This window comes from Aedes aegypti, chromosome 2 (assembly GCF_002204515.2).
Source record: "Aedes aegypti strain LVP_AGWG chromosome 2, AaegL5.0 Primary Assembly, whole genome shotgun sequence".
Taxonomy (NCBI): domain Eukaryota; kingdom Metazoa; phylum Arthropoda; class Insecta; order Diptera; family Culicidae; genus Aedes; species Aedes aegypti.
Genome location: NC_035108.1, coordinates 9,237,175 through 9,252,210, shown reverse-complemented (window position 1 = coordinate 9,252,210; position 15,036 = coordinate 9,237,175). Strand labels below are relative to the sequence as shown.

The 15,036-nt window shown below is 40.0% G+C and overlaps 1 protein-coding gene across 1 annotated transcript in view; it reads left to right on the top strand.

Annotated features, from left to right (window-relative positions):
• Positions 1-15,036, top strand: part of LOC5567816 — a 311,149-nt gene that overhangs the window by 127,165 nt on the left and 168,948 nt on the right. The gene's annotated exons all lie outside the window — the stretch shown is intronic.

The window sequence follows — 15,036 nt, the reverse complement described above, 5'->3', positions numbered from 1 at the left end:
AAGGCGTGATCAACAAAACAAGGCAGCCAAATCCCGCGTAAGGAAGCTGTATCGAGAGTGGTAACGAAACCGAAATGTGTTGTTAGGGGTCGTACCCAAATTATGTCACGCTCTAAGGGGGGAGAGGTGGTCAGGCATAGCGTGACAAGCTATATAAAAAAAATAGAGCACTCATTCAAAAAGCGTGACAAAGGGGAAGAGTCTTAAAAGTCGAAATTTAGCTGACATAATTTGTGTACCATCCCTTATAAATGACGAGACCACCATCAAGCAAAGCAGATACCGGGGCTGGAGGTCTACGTTGCCAAATCACGGTTTGATGTTCCGGAAGACATAAGGAAGAAAACAATGGACAATTTCTGAATCAATCGTATATTACAACGGGTATCATCAACAGCGAAATTTACCGCACCGAGTGCCTCCAGAAGCGTCTGTTGCCCTTCCTGCTGTCTGACGGAGGTGAAACATTATTTCGGCTGGATCTGGCATCATGACATTACGCGCGTTCGACGTTGGATTGGTACAGAGACAATAACGTTGTTTTTGTACCAAAAACCGCTAACCCCCCAAATTCACCAGAAATTCGTCCGGTGGAGAGATTTTGGGCTATAATGAAGGCCAAAGTTCGAAAATCGTCCAAGGTGCTTGAAAACGAGCTGGAATTGAAGAAAGCATGGAAGACCGGTTGGTTCCTCATTGCTCAAAATGTAGGGACCTTTAGGGAAAGGTGCGGGTTCTAAGCGAAGGAAAAGACATTGAATGCAGTAATTATGCCGAAACATAATCCATATGCATTAGTTCATTCCCTGAAAGTTTCAAGGAAATCCGATTTAAAATAAATTTTTGGCGAACAATTTTGTCTGGTGCATTATTTCGAGTGCAGGCCTTATGTTTAACTTGTATGAGCCCACATGAGTATAAACTTTGTTGATTTATCGACAAGAGTTTAATGGTTACACCTGTTGACCTGAAGACCTAGGCTCAACAGAGTTCTTAGATAACCCTAGGAAGCCGTATGACTCCAAACTTTATAGAATACGTTTGTTCGAGTCTGCTTGGTTATGAACCTTATTCATGAATCTTCGAAAGATATCTGATTACGTCTGTAGATGCGGAGGTCTACACTTGTTTAAGTTTTTTAATAATCGTAAATCTTCGTTAATATTGAAACTTGATGGGACATATTGAGCCAGTTTGGCTGCAAACCTAATTCATTATTGTCAACAGTCTCACTGGTTATGCTTGTCAAAGAAGTAATTGAATAATCTTAGATAGGCGTTAAACTGAACACATAATTGATCATAGTTGTTAAATCTTAAGAGAGCATAAATTGCAATGATAAAGCTCACGATGAGCAATGTTCACCTCTATAAATCTCAGTACCTGAACTTCAAGGAGATCTAGAGTTTAAGAACAAATACCTTACATCATCACGGAGGATATAAGAACCAAGATGTCCCCTTGACTCAGCGCTTAGCATAAGTTTCATTTTTTTTTCAAGTATACTAAATATGCATAGTAATGTACCAAGTGTATAATAGTTCAATTTACGTAATATTACCCAAACATAACTACGTAAATAGAAATTACTTTAAAAGAGGTTAGAGTGTACAAGGAGAACTGTTTGATGCTAACCAAAAATTTAGTTTCTGAATCTGATAGGGAAGTGTCGAAATGCAGTTATAAGTAAATATCATTTATCTCCAATCACAGTGAATTATTACAACTCGAACCATACGGTCGTGTATGCTATTTCACTTAGCAAAATATTACCGATAATTCGCGTGTAAACGGTCGGAATTATTCGCGGTTTTCAGCAAATTGTGCTTATTAGTACTGTCTGGGACCATCCAAAAGAAGCGAGCGATTGTAGTGTTGTAGTGAGTTGTTGTATGGAAGGAAGGCCTGATGGAAGGCCACTCTAGACCACCACCGTGTGATCCACCGGACCTCGCTCGATGCCCGGCATGGATGATTGGGGATGATGAGTTACTGCATACAATTGTACTGCAAATGAAAGTGAGACCCAACGATAATGAAGGCGCTAATGAGGTTCGACTCCCTACCGACCCGTTTGTTGTTGGCAATGCAGTGCTTTTGGCACTAGGAACAGCAAATGCTCGAAAAGTGTCAGCATCAAAAGAGGCTCGAGGTGCAAGATACATTTTGCGTACCAAATCCAAAATCTTCAGTGAAAAACTTCAGAAGATAACTGAGTTACCTGACGGTACTCCAGTTGAGATCACTCCTCATCCAACGCTTAATTTTGTCCAGGGAATTGTGTATGACCTAGACACAGTCAACCACACCGAGGAAAATATCCTGACAAATCTACAGTCGCAGGGCGTCTGTAAGTTTCGGCGTATTAAGAAACGTGATGGGGAAACCTACCGAAACACGCCACTTTTGGTTCTATCGTTTCAAGGATCTGTGGTGCCACAGCATGTTTATTTTGGACTGCTGCGGATAGCCGTGAGAACGTACTATCCGTCGCCATTACTCTGTTTTCGTTGCGCCAACTACGGACATACAAAAAAGACATGCGACAACGCCAAGTTCCCTCAAATCTGTTTAAACTGTTCCGAGTCTCATACAGATGTTGTTGAATGCCCTAACCCCCCTTATTGTAAAAATTGTCAAGGGAGTCACAAACCAATTTCGCGGGTTTGTCCGATTTATCGGGAGGAGGATGCAATCATTCATACTAAAGTGGATCGCAATCTGTCGTATGCGGAGGCTCGAGCTGATTGGCGTGCAGCCAACAAATCTCGTTCTTATGCCAATACAGTTCAAGATCGATTGCGTCAAGACGACTCTCAGAAGGATAAAATTATTAAAATGTTGCAGGAAGAGGTAGAATCTCTGCGTAACGTAATCCTTGAGCTCAAAACACAAATAGCCAACCTCAGCAACAACAACCAACCCAACGTTTCAACAAGCAGTCAAGCACAAGTCCGCAAAGACAACTCGTCGACTGGTAAGGCTCCTACTGTAGCTCTGACACGATTGTGTGCCATGGAACAATATATAAAAGCACACAGCGTTGAAAAACCACAACGATCATCCAGTCCTAACTCGAACCAAAGTGTAGATCCGAACGAAAGTATGGAATTTGAAACGACTACGCATAAAAAACGGAAAGGGAACAAAAATAAATCTGAACCGGACTCTCCAGAACGTAAAAAAGGGATCGCATCCAGTACCAAAAGAAAATAATGACCCAAGAACCATCATTCAGAAAGCAAAACTTCGCTATTGAGCCGGACACGATTTTTGGACTTTCGGAACACTCTATGATAAATAACTCAACCAACAATACAAATTTACACTCAACTACTGCATCGACGTTTAATAATGTAATTTATGCAACGAATACTGACACGCAAACCGAACAATTTTCGAAAACTACAATTATGGAACACAAGGCTTCTTCAAGATTCATTGCTCCATCAAGGAGCAATTCTGATTCGCCAAGCGCGAGGCTTCCCACGTCAGCCCTGACCAGAGATGTTCCGGACGAGTCCGATGAGCCTCTGGCGGCAGCTGACGTGGATTGCCTACTCACACAGGCAAGTACAAACACGGTGTTTTTTACGGACGAGAACTTTCGGTGTCTTCAACCTATTCCAGGCCTTTCTCATGATGAATGCAACTCACAAGCACCTTCTCCGAACTCCTGCTACCGAACCACTGCAGTAAGGATAGCATCTGATTCGCCAAGCGCGAGGCTCTCCACGTCGGCCCTGACCAGGGATGTTCCAGATATATCTGATGAGCCCCTGGCGGCAGCCGACGTGGCTTGCCTCTATCCACAGGCAAGTAAAATATTCCATTCTCACCATGAAATAGTCCCTCCTCGTATGCGGTTTTTTCCAGATCCGACACAGCTTGACGCATTAGCTTCTCTTCCTCGAGAGGCGTTGGTCAATGCCGAGTTATACGATCATTTCCGACAGGTATTCGTTCTTCCTTCAACCAGCAGTTGTAATAATCGTAGCGGAGTGGCAATATCACCCTCGAACGATAGCAGAAACACCGCCAATGCAGAGAATCCCACATCGCAACGTGATCAGGAGACGGTTCAGTCAACTCATGACAATTTCTTGGGAATTGTTGTACCGCACGCCTCTCAAAAGCAATTAATGCTTCAATGGAATATAAGAGGTCTATGGGCCAATCACGCAGAATTGTCCAATTATGTCATTCAGAAGAAGCCGATCGTTGTGAATCTCCAAGAAATGAAGACATTAAACACTGAAATCGCACTAAAAGGCAAGAATGACTGGAAGCTGGCCGACCACAATTTTCGCAACGGAAAAGAAATTGTAGGATTGGGTGTTCTGAAGGAAGTGCCTCATTGTTTCTACGATTTGCACTCCACCATCCCGATATGTGCTGTTCGGTTACATAGCCCGTATAATGTGACAATTGTTGCGTTTTATTTTCCAAACAATGCAAACGTTAAGGATATTATTGATGGGCTGAATCTGGTCCTGGAAACCACGGATCCTCCGTATGTTATAGGCGGTGACGCAAATGCTGCTCACGAGGCTTGGGGCAGCTCCAAAACATCGGTGAGGGGGCGGTCGTTACTGTCTTGGATTGTGGATAACGACTTTATAGTGCTAAATAATGGTGCTCCAACTTTTCTAAGTGATACGCATTGCTCTTTTTCTTCTATCGACATAACTTTTGCTTCCAAATGTCTCGCTCCCAGATATCTTTGGGAGGTTTTGGAGGACACAATGGGAAGCGATCATTTTCCCATTATAACTCATCTCGACGCAACTACTGCAAAAGAAGGTTGCCGTAAACGATGGCTATACAAAGATGCCAATTGGAAACATTTTGAACAATGCATAGACCAACTCCTTCAACAAAATTGTGATTTGGACATTGTGCAATTAGGTAATCTCATTAGGGAAGCCGCAGAAATGTCAATTCCAAAATCTTCTGGGAAACTAAATGGGAAATCCGAAATTTGGTGGACTAAGGAAGTCGATACAGCTGTCAAGCTACGCCGGAAGGCTCTACGAGCCATGAAACGTCTGAATGCTGACGATCCGTTAAAAGAAGTTTTGAAGAAAAAGTTTCAAATAGCAAGAGCCAATGCCCGAAAAGTTATCCTAAGAGCTAAACAAGCTTCTTGGGAACAATTTTGCGAAACATTTACGCCTTCAACTAGTTCATCACAAATTTGGACAAACTTCAACAGACTTTGTGGAAAGAAAAAAGCCGTTGCTAAAACTATGATCATCAATAAAACGCACGCTACCGATCCAAATGAAATCGTGGAGCACTTTGCGGAAGTTTTCGAATTAAATTCCAAAGCAAACTACAACATTTCTAACGAACATGCTGAGGTTGGAACAAATGAACAATCTTTCTATACCGTAGAACCATCTGTTTTGGATAATAATTTCACAATGCAAGAATTGCTTCGTGCAATCGATTCAGCAAAAGGGTACTCAGCGGGGATCGACGAAGTGGGCTATCCAATGATCAGGCATTTGCCGCTGCACGGAAAAATGCGAATGTTGATGGCATACAACACATTATGGAACGAAGGTCGTTTTCCTGAGAAATGGAAGGAAGGTATAGTGATACCAATTCCTAAACCTGGACAACCACAACAACATGCAGAAAGTTATCGTCCAATAACTCTCCTTAGTTGCATTGGCAAAATTTACGAACGACTAATCAATCATCGACTCATGGTTCATTTAGAATCAAATGATCTCTTGAACCAAAACCAGCATGCGTTTCGAACTGGAAAGGGAACCACTACCTATTTTTCTGACCTGAATGAGATCATGACCGATGCTCTCAAAAGAAAACTTCATTGTGAGTTTGCCCTGTTGGATCTACGAAAAACTTACGACACGACATGGCGTCCTCATATTATCCAGCGAGTACGAGAACTGAATCTAGGGATCAATATGACGAAAAGTATTGAAAGCTTCTTGAAAGATAGGAAATTCCGTGTCAGTTTTGGGGGAGCACTATCTTCTTCAAAGACTCAAGAAGATGGAGTCCCACAAGGGTCGGTGTTGTCCGTCACACTCTTCATTATAGCAATGGACACCGTCTTCAACGTGATCCCATCAGGGGTGACAGCACTCATTTACGCCGATGATATTATATTAGTCACTGTGGGTAAGAAGGTCAGCAGTACCAGAAAGCGTCTAAGCCTTGCTGTTAAAGCCGTTTGTGAGTGGGCAAAATGGACTCATTTTGAAATCTCACCCAACAAGTCTTCACTTCTGCATGTTTGTCGAGAAAAACACAGAAATTGGAAGAAAAACAGGAAGGAAATTAAGATTAATGGAGAGAGCATACCTGACGTCAAAACAGCGAGGATACTGGGAGTTTGGATTGACAGCCGAGTAACTTTCAAAAAGCATTTTAAAAATACTTTGAATGCAATACAAAGTCGGATCAATTTTCTTAAAGCAATAGCAAGTCGTGCAAACAGGGAAGTGATCTGGAAAATAGCTAATGCAACTTGTATCTCCAAATTACTTTACGGAATCGAACTCTTCGGTTTAAGATGTATTGAGCCATACCAATAATCTTTCAATCAACTGATTCGCTTGGCCTCTAGTGCGTTTAGGACTTCACCTTTGGCTATTGAGAGTGGGGAACTTCCTTTCAAAGAAAGGGTTGCATTAGCGTACATTCGTAGCTACTGTAAAATTGAAGAAAAAAGCCACCAATATCGAACAGCCTTTCGCGAAAACATCGAGCAACTTTCAACAACCTTTTTTGGGGAAGCTTTCCCTCAAATCAGTAAACTCCATCGTTTTGGACAGCGACCTTGGTATTATGCTCGACCAAAAATTGATTGGACGATAAAAAGGAATTTCAAAGTTGGAGAAGGAGCTCATAAAGCTCGTGCTTTCGTTAACGGACTTTTGAACAGTGAATATAAGCAGTATACGAGAATTTACACCGATGGATCTAAAGATGAAGTAGGTGTCGGATGTGGTGTAATTGGTGTCGATTTCATCATCGAAGGTCAGCTTCCTTCCAGCAGTTCCGTATTTTCAGCAGAAGCGGCCGCATTAGCAATTGCCGTGTACCACGCGGATAACACACCAACAGTTATTTTAACAGATTCTGCAAGCTGTCTTTCTGCTCTCGAAAAAGGAAACATCCTCCATCCGTACATTCAGGCGATTGAGACATTTTCCGAAAACAAACATGTAGTTTTTCTTTGGATTCCTGGTCATTGTGACATATCTGGAAATGTAAAAGCCGATCAAGCAGCAAAAAGGGGTAGAACAGGACTAGCTTTAGAATTTGAAGTACCTGCGAAAGATGTAATATTGTGGGCTAAGCATAAGATGAAAGATATTGTGCAATCTAGATGGATCGGTAATACTACCGATCAATTAGCTTTAGTAAAGAGAAGTATTGGAAAATGGAATGACAAAATGAAGAAGAGCGATCAACGAGTGCTCACCAGGTGTAGGATTGGTCATACGCGCTTAACAAAATGCCACTTGTTTTCAAAAAATGATCCCGATATTTGTGATTTGTGTAACAGTTCTCTAGATGTTAAACATATTTTATTGGAATGCCGAAAATTTGATGATATCAGAAGGAGATTAGGAATCAGCTCGAATATTAGTATAGCTCTAAGTAATGACCAAAAAGAAGAAAACAAAATTATAAAGTATCTCAAAAATACCGGATTATATAACCAACTTTAAACTAAAACAGAGGCGAATGAATTGTATTTTTTAGCCTCTTTAATAAATAAAAAAAAAAAAAAATTTATCTCCAAAAGTTTGAGAAACACTCATATCCCCGCTACGCGAACAAAGTGGAAATCGATGACGAATTGCGCCAGCATGAAATCCTTGAAAGTCCAATTTTTCATGCAGCCGTATAAACGAACGGCACCCGCTGCTTCTATCCTGCTCGCATCGGGCGAAGAGTGATTATTTTTTATTTATCGTTGCAAATCGGTAAGCGCGCTGTGGATTTCGAAAGCTTCAGTTTTCTCGAATATGGCGGCATGTTCCGCTAGTTGGCCGGTTGCGACCGAAACCAGATTGATGGCACCCGTTGCTAGTGGATCCATTTTTCACGGTATTTTGAAGGATTCTATCGGATTTGCCACAATTCCCCAAGCCAGACATTTTTAGCGCGGGTGCTACGGGAATGGAATGCCGTTAAGGATCGCATTTAGTTGCGCTAAAGTTATCTGGCTGAAAACTTCAATACTAGTTACATAGGAAAATCACGTGTGGGCGACCGCAAAGCGATCAAATAACATCATTTCGACATAAATTTCCGCTACGTAAAATCCTGGTGAAAAAACGTTTGTAAAGGCAATGAATGCAGTTTCCGAATTTGATTATCCGGCATTATTAATGACTTTTTCCGCCGCGTAGGTGCAATCGTTCTATTCCAGCAGGAAATCCGATGAAATGTAGTAAACGAATGAGCAAGTTGTAAATGCCTTTACTCCTGGCAGGGCCTCGTCGTAGTCGTAATTCGTGGTTTAAGAAAGAAACATGTAAAACGAAAACCGAGTGAAACTATGCAAAGTGGAACAAATTTCTATTACACGAGAAAGTGTAGTACGTTGTTCGTACCTTTGCCCTATATATACACGAAGGAAGTACGGAGCCTTGGTTGCTCCACAGCCAGTAATTTATAATGTATTTTGCTCTTTGCAGCAGAGTTTTCACCGTTTTTTTTAAAGAAGAGAACGGCAGTTAAAAAGAGAGATTTATTGCGTTTAGCATTATTGGGCATTTTCTGGTAAAATCACTCAGTGAAATGTTAAATCGAATTCGAATTAAGAACAATACATTCAAACAAAAATCCTTCTTTTCATAAACAATGCTTAATTTTAATTTAAAAAATGAGTATTGTGACGTCTTCAAAATTGAAGTGAGGAACAGCCTTTGGTCGCGACATGAACTATTTTTTTGGAAGAAATATTTAACCCTGTGCTACAAGCATTGAAGACTTGTTCATGGCAAAGCAGAGCAATAAAGAGATAATATTTTTTGAATCAATAGTTTTGACTTAAATCCACCGTCACGTCGCTATACATTTCGACCTTCTTGTGTACTTGACAACTGAATTCAATACCACAGAGCCATGCCTACCCTGAATCTCTTTTGCTTTCACCGAAAACGAGGTTATGGAAAAGTTCGTTTCCCATACATTGCAACGTCCTCGTTACACCATTCATACGGTATACGGAATAAATCTGCAAGGTGACAAAATTTACAGTTGCCAACCTGGTTTTCAACACCTTTTCACCCAGGCTTGCATTTCTTGCGCGGCAGTTATGACGAATGGTTCCGGAACCATCGCTGCACCGACCAAGTACCCGGTATCAACATAGGCGTAAATAGCTATGAGACCTGGCACGTGTCGAGCCCCCTACGCTTAAGAAATGGTAGATCGTTGAGGATTTGCATAACTTTCGGCGTGAGTAACCAGTTGGCTACAAAGGTGACTAAGGTCGGTTAAGACTAAATCAATCATAGAAGGGTTTCTAGAAGAGGAAAAACAAGTAGGGCTATCAGGGTATTGTATTGAGAAATATCCTGAAGAGCGCTCATCAAACAAAATTAGGCCATTATAATTGCTTTGCGAATAATTCCATGAGCAATGTTTTGTATTAAAGACACCAATGACAAAAATGTTTGACTTATTGCGAATCAATTTCCGCACGTCAGTTTGAATCAATTTAACTTGCAGCCGATTGCATTAAAAAGGCAAATAGGCAGCTACAAAGTAATGTTGTTTTTGTTATGCTGTGTGTGTACAGTTTAGCTATGGCCAGTCCCTTCCCTGCTCCCCTCAAAAACGCCTATGAATCTCAACCATCGCACAACTGAGACTTAGCAACGTGCAAGGCTGCTTCAGTTTCGTTCCCATCCGGTTCTATCCATCTGCAATGAAACCTGCAGTCGCGGTGAGAATCTCGTGCATTAAAATGTCGCGGTCGTCTTTGTAACTGGAAATTGCGGTTGAAAACGACGACCATTATGATGCAATTACTGTTCTGGGGTTGCATCGCAAACTGTGGATTTTTCTGCAGTTGCAGCCTTTTCTTGGGATGATAATTTTCATTTAATATCTTGTAGATAATAACTTGATTTTTGCATGGGAATATATTAACTTCTGCATTGTTTTTCTCTCTTTGCTTCCAGGTATGTCAAAATCCGTGGACGACTACTCCTGGGCAAGGTATAAGTCTTCTGTTTGCCTGTTTTCAATTTCTAAACTCAATCAACCGTAATAATGGAAAACAAAACACCTCCGCTAAGAAGGGTTCGTTCAATTAGAAAACAAAAAAAAAACAGAAATCAAGAAAAACGGAAGACGATGTCTTAGCGGGAGGAGATAACAGGAGGGACACGAAATTCAGAAAGGTCAGAGTGGGATCCTTTCCCTTCTTCCGCTATTCAGTCAAAATTATAAGGTGGGTGTGTTTCTCCAATCTGATGAACCGAAATTAACTTTTCTCCGTCTTATGATTGGTATGAGAAACTTTTGGGAATTTTTCTTCGGAACAATAAGGTATAGCGTTACACATCTACAAATATAGGTTCCGGGGTAACATTGGTCATTTTTTTGAATATTTCTTAAATATTTCGTTTGAAAATGCTAATGCTGCAAATTTTACATTTTTAAAACAAGTACTGCCACCCATAGCTCGTGGCTAAATACTGTATTTTGTTCTTAGAAAGATTTTAGCATGTTTAAAAAAATGTCTTAAGCGATTTTTTGATTTAGCTGATATGGGGTAACATTGATCACCTATGTAAACAACATTCGGTAATATTGAAAATGTCGTTAATTACTTAAATGAGGCCTCTGAAGCCGGATATGAAGGCCAAACGCTTACAAGTCATCTAATTTTTGAGTTATTTTAAAATTAAATACATCTCGAACCACGGAATACGCCCGAAGGTAGGCAATTTCCTAAGGAAATTTTACATTCAGTAATTCATTTTACAACAGTAATTCGGCAATGTTGCCTAATTGAGCATACTGTTGAAAGTTTTGACAACGAAATCGTTTTTAGCGATGCCATTTTCAGTAAGAATCGCATTTTCCATGCTCATAAAGAATCTTCTGTAGTGTATGTTGTAACCATTAAATTCATTGTTTCGAAAAGTTGCCTAATTTACTCATAAGGTAAACGCAATCTTCTCAAAAATCTTCACTTTTATTAGCTCATGAATATAAGAAAGAGAAGCACCATTCATGATTTGAAAACGTTCCATCAATAAATGATAATACGTTCTTTTTACGAGATGAGTCATTCCGATCAATTATACCCCGCTGATCAATGGTACCCCGGATTACGGTAATTAATCTTCAAGCGTGAACAGAAATCGTTGAGAAAAATTAGCAATACACAAGATGATGCATTAACAGTACTTTTAAGGCATCCTTTATGATTCTCAAGATATCTTTCGAAGAAGTTCTCAGAATCTGAAAAAGTTCAAAAACTTGTATTTTTAATTCCCAAAAGTTTATATGGCCAATTTTGAAGCAAAGTTACCTCAGACGTTTCCCATACAAATGGGTTCCAGATAGATACACGTGGCTTTTAGATGTTCTAAGAGAGTTTCCGATCATTCACAGAACTTTAGGGGGGGTTTGGAAGTTCTAAGGATGCTATGGAGAAAGAATTCAGGATATTTCAAGAGGTTCATTGAGGTTCTTAGAGGTTCTGAAAGATACCCTTCAAGATACCCTTCAAGATACCCTTCAAAGTATTCCAAATGTATTTTAGGTGGGTTCCCAAATGATAACATAGTTTCAAAGTGGTTCCCAAGAAGTTTATCAAAGGTCTCCTAAGGATCCAATTTACTCTCTTAGGGTTTTGAAAGGTATTCAAAGGGCCTCTCATAAATTAAAATAATTCCGAAGTAAAATGTTCAAAAAAGCTAACAACACTTTATAAGATCCAAAGCTTTCCCCAGAATTCCAAAGAGGTTTTGAAGTATCCTCAATGCGTTTTAAGGTTAGGTTAGTCTTAAATTAATTGTCCCGGCAAACTTTGAACTCCTGGCAGTTCCGACAGAACTTTGTCTCAGAAGTTAAAAGTCAATTGCTGTATGTAATGTACTCCTGGCCACACCATGTCCCTTCAGATCACTGCCAGTATTATGTTTGGTCTTTTGTATACTAAATTGTGGTCCAATAAAGGTCCAAGGACCAAGAATCGAATGGACAGAATGTCGAATCTGGTCGATGGTCAAAGAAGGTGAAAACCCTTCGAAACTACTAAAGCTACTTAACTACCTAGCTTTTTTTTTTTTGGATTTCTTAAATCACTAGAATTCAGAGGAATCCCGTTCAAGATCCTCTTATTGTAATACAATTTTGATTCGCAGCGTAACTTTTAGAGACTGATTAGATGACTCTAAGAACCCTTCCTGGCCACATGGATAACTAATAACCAGAGATTGTTTGAAAACTCAGTGCTCAATAAAAACATGCGTGCTATTCCGTAATAAATTGTGTGTCTCTCATTATTTGCGAGTAAACTCGTGCAAGACAAAGCGAAGCACAATTTAAACTCTTTCATAACAGCACAATAAATTTTTATTGGAAAATTTCAGCAGGGTATGCTTTGAAGGCGGAAAAGTTCAGAAGAAATGAATATTGATGAGGAATTTCGTTTATAATTCGCACGATGAATTCCGACCAAACTCAAAAATTATGAGGGGTCCTAGTTGTTCTACTTTGAAGTTTTTTCCGGAAACTATGGGTTATACTAGAGATTCCACCAAAAATTCTTCCAGGGATTCTGCCAGGAATTTTATCAATAACTCCTCTGAAAATTTTTCTACAGGATCAACTAGAAATTCCTCCGGAGAAAATCCTTTAGGTGTACCTTCAGGTAGCATTCTTACACAGATTCATTCAAATGTTCCTCCACAAATTGTTCAGGATTTCCTCAACTGATTCCTTCAAAGATCAATAAAAAAATCCTCATGTACTTTCTTCAGTTATTCTTCAGGGCTTACGCTAAAGCTGCCCCTAAGAGCTCCTGCAGAGAAACCTTTACAATTTTTTCAAAGATTCCTCTAAAAGTCAGTTTCAAGGATTACATCATCATAACATCACGAATTCTGTTATATATTTCTCAAGGGATTCCTCAAGAAATGGATCACCAGCAATACCCCCAAAAATTTCACCAGCCCTTAGGGGTGCTTCTGATAGAATTGTTACAGGACGTCCAGATGGAATTCCTGGAGGGACTCCTGATTGTTTCTTAGGAGGAATTCCCAAACATATTATTGGAGGGACAAATGATGGAAATATTGGAGGAACTCTTGATAGAATCCCTTTAGGAACTCCCGATGAAATCCCTGGAAGAATTCCTGATGGAACTCCCGAAAAAATCCCATGGGAACTCCTTATGATATTCCTAGAAGAAATATTTATGGAACTCCTGATAGAATCTCTCAAGCCATTCCAGGTAATTCTCAGAACGAACTCTTGATGGAATTCCTGGAGGAACTGCTAATGGAATCCCCAAAAGAACTCTGATAAAAGCCCTAAAGTACTCTTATAGGAACTGCTGATGGAATCGTTGCAGGAATTCCTGATAAGCTCCTTATGAAATCCCTGGTGGAAATTCTGATAAAAATTCTGAAGAAATATGGTTGTTATTCCTGATGGAATCTCGTATCTCTTAAGAAATTCCAGATGAAATCTCAGAAAGAACTTTTGATGAAATCCTTGGAATAACTCCTGATGAAATTCCCAGAAGAACTCCTGGTGAAAGCCCTGAAGGGGCTGATAGAATCCCTATAGGAATTCCTGATGGGATCTCTGGAGGAACTCTCGATGCAATTTTTAGAGGAATTCCTAAAGACATTCTTGAAAGAACTCCTGATGAAATCCCTGGTGGAATTTTTGATAAGATTTCTGATAGAACTCCTGCTATGATCTCCAGAGGAACTAAAATCCCGAAAAGAATTCCTCTTGATGGAATCCCTGGAAGAATTCCAGGTGGAATCTCTGAAATAACTTCGGATAGAACCTCTGGATTCCAGATAGAATCTCTGGATTCCAGATAGAATCTCTGGATTCAAGATAGAATCCCTAAAGAAATTCTTGATGGAATGCCAAGAAGAACATCTGATAAAAACCCTAGAAAAACTCTTGATTGAATCCCTAGAGGAACGAAGGATTCTTCTACAGATGGAATGCCTTTAGGAACTCCTGATGGGATCCTTGGAGGAAATTTTGATGGAATTACTGAAGAAATCTCTGATGGAATTCCTGATGGAATCCTCACAATAACTTCTGATGGAAACTTTTAAAGTTCTCCTGATGGAATCTTCGGAAGAACTTTTCAATGAAACCTTGGAAGAAATCATGACGGAAACACTTGAGGAACTCCTGGTGGAATCCCATGAGAAGCTCCAGGTGAACTTCCGGATGGAATTTGCAGAAAAAATTTTCTAGGAATTCTTTGTTAAATCACTGGACGAAATTTTGATTAAGTTTCTGGAGACACACCTGGTGGAATCAAGAAGGAATTACCGATGAAATTCATGAAGGAGTTGTTTTAAAATTCCTAAAGAAATGCCTGCAGTTTTACCAACAGGAATTCCTGTTGAAATTCCTGATAGATTCAGTGTAGGAATTCCTGCTACAATTTCTGGAGAATTTTGATGGACTCACAGATAGAAATGCTGATGAATCAGCTTCAAGATTGTGGGAAATCGTTAGTGGAATACATAGAAACAACTCAAGAGCGTCCATTGGCTAGACAATTGGCACGCAGTGAGGAAACGTGACAATCCTTACACATTTTCCAGAGAATTCAAACAAAAAGCGTGACAAAAGGAGGGAGGGAGTCGAAAAAGTTGAAATTTAGCGTGACATATTTTGTGTACCATCCCTTATTATCATTTTCGGCACTATGCGGAAATCAGCAAAACCTTGAAAATCACTGGACACGCTTACTTTTTGAAATCCCTTTGAAGATTTTTGAATTCCTTTTGGTAACTACTGAGACCAGTTTGAACG